Here is a 2,677-nt window from a genome sequence, read left to right as displayed (position 1 = left end):
AAGGTGCTTAAATTCTGATGGAAGGTGCTCTTAAGAGAACCACATAGAGGTCTCTATGGGTGTAGAAAATTTTCTAATATAGTATGACTTAGGAAAAAACTATGGTGGAGGGGACAGCAGGTTTCTTGAGGCCTTGTCTGCCCCAGGTTTGAAAATCTCTGTTAATCTCCAGTGCTTTGCATTCCCCTACCATGAAACTGTTATGTCCAGGCAGAAAATGCCCCTGCTGCAACTTGCAGCATTGCTTCTTATTCTGCCATTGTGGCCCTCCATGAGAAGTCTCCACCATCCATTGGAGTGGAAAAGAGCAGGCAGCTCTCCTTCAGCATTCCCTTCTTCAAGCTGAGTGATCCCAGTCCCCTCAGCCTCTCCTTGCACACTGTACATGTCCCAGCTATTTCAGTGCTCCCCTGCTGGACTCTTGCCAGTGTGCCAGTATCTTTCTTATAGAGCTCCATTTGTTTTGCCTATCTAAAGCCAGAGTGAGAGGAGATTTAAAGACACGAGGCCTCTGTAAGCCATAAGGAAAGGAAGATCAAGGAACTGGGAGCTGAAGCCAGATTAATTGGATTACAGTGTGGGTGCTTAGCTATTAAGCAGCCAGTGCTGGTTCTGGATGCTCTAACTCTCAATATCTTCAAATCAAGGCCAGATGCTTCTCTCGACGTTATTCTTCAGTCTAACAGCACAATCATTCCTGGGTTTAAGGCAAGGCTAACAAGATGGGAAGTTGTGAGTTGATGATATGTGAACTGCAGGACTCAACTGCCTCCAAACTATGAACTGTTTTCAGAATACTGCATTCAAGGCTCCAACAAATGTAAATACACAAAACCCAACCAATCAACCAAACAACTGCAGGAGAAAAAAGATAAGAAAAGCAGAAACTGAATATATGTTATTTTGCATAGGAGAAAGAAGTTTGTAACAGAATGTCCCTAAATGAGTTTTGCCTTGTGGGACACCCACTGGACTTCACTCAGATCTGCGTCTCAGGAGGTTTTCTTGGCCTCTCACAAGAAGATTCTGCATCTGAACAACTTTTGCCCCTAAGGACCAGCTGCCCAAGTCATTCCAGTTCCACAAAAGCACTATCTTCTCTAATCAGGAGCGTGTGATTGACCTGAGGCCACAGGTGATCCTTTTAGGGAAACAGATGTAAGTACACAGAGGTATGATTCGCACACAGGTTTTGAACACCATTAGTCTTCTTTCAAAAGCTAAAAATGGCATATCCAGTGCCCAGAAGGCAATTTCCTAAAAGGAGTATTTTCCCTTGCTTTTGACCCACAGGGCCATGAAGGAAATATGTGTTGGTTTAGGCTATAATCTCAGATTTAGGAGATTTATAGGCTCCATCAGTGGAAGAGTTGATGTGATTCACCTAAGCTTCTGTGACGCATTTGGCTTGGTATCACACAGTATTTTTATTAAGGAAATATGTAATACAAGGCACCCTTGAAATGATTAAGAGTAGGGTTTGAAGTGTCATTCTAAAGGGGGTGGTGTTTTTCACCTATTTCCTGAGAATTCCTCCAGATATCCAGGGTCCTCCAGCCCTAGACCCTCTGCTATTTAACATTTTTATTGATAGCCTGGAAGGAGACATAAGTCCATTAATAATTAAGTCTCACCCATCCTTAGAGAGGTGTGACATTTGTTCTAGGCATGACAAATTACCATCTTAAAAAGCCAATGCTTCTCCAAAGCTTAGAGGCAGGCCAGAAAACTGGGTCAGACCAGAGTTTTAATTATAGACAATGAGCTGACACTTACGGTGAGCTGCACAAAAAAAAATTTTGATTGATATCTTTAGGGAAAAATAAGGGTGATCATTATGTACTAGGGTGAAAAGCCTGTGAAGACAAAGTGAGATTTTATATTTGGCAAAGAGACAGTCAAACTAGAAGAAAGGCAGCAGTCAGCTAGCAACTGGGGCAATGTGCAAAGGTTGTGATGGATTCTCCTCTGTGGAAAAAATTTTGATCAAGGTTGTCTGCTGTCTAAAAGCTCCTCTGCAATCTGACCATGCAAATTCAAGGTTGCTCAGTAGTCTGTGGCATGTACGCAAAAAAATGAAATGATCCCCTTCTGACCTTAAAATCCTGTGTGCCTTTTCTGTGCCACACCTGCATGCTATGAAGTTCTTGGTGTCAGAAGGGGTCTCCTTTTTCTGCACTTTTTACTGAAGAGGTAAGACTGCAACTGCTGGCTGTTTCTCATGACCTGGTAGGCAAAGCCAATTCATGAAGAGGGCATATTTTTATCCTGTCTTAGTGGCTAGAAACAGAGATTTATAAACCCACTGGTTTGACATCGCATGCAGCATGATTTTCTGTCTGTTATTTTTGAGATGAAGTTGTACCTGCTTTGTCTGGCAGATTGCTGCCTGGGAAGATGGAACTGGAGGCTCCATCAAACCACAGAGCAACAAACACCGAAATGCAGGCTGTAGGCACGGTAGGAGGGAAACCAGGCATTTTATATCAAGGATTAGAGTTCTGCTAATTGATTCACTGGCCTTGTATTTCCTACTCAACAAAGAGGAAGTGGCTCTAAGAACTCCTCCAGTGAAGGCTCACTGCAAGGATTTGGTACAACTCTCCAAGAGAAAGACTGAGCCTTTCTGGAGTTTTACTCAGCAAGTCCCTTGCTAGTGCGAGACAATACGGACCGA

The 2,677-nt window shown here is 43.1% G+C and overlaps 1 long non-coding RNA gene across 1 annotated transcript; it reads right to left on the bottom strand.

Annotated features, from left to right (window-relative positions):
• Window positions 1–1,408: 1,408 nt before the first annotated feature.
• Window positions 1,409–2,189, bottom strand: LOC306798556. The gene is made up of 2 exons (XR_013773399.1): window positions 2,097–2,189; window positions 1,409–1,595 (listed from the first exon to the last, which is right to left on the bottom strand). It is a non-coding gene; the product is annotated as an uncharacterized lncRNA (long non-coding RNA).
• Window positions 2,190–2,677: the final 488 nt, after the last annotated feature.

This window comes from Erithacus rubecula (genome assembly GCF_903797595.1).
Source record: "Erithacus rubecula genome assembly, chromosome: 2".
Lineage (NCBI taxonomy): Eukaryota > Metazoa > Chordata > Aves > Passeriformes > Muscicapidae > Erithacus > Erithacus rubecula.
The sequence above is the reverse complement of the archived record's forward strand: the minus strand, read 5'-3'. Positions and strand labels throughout refer to the sequence as shown.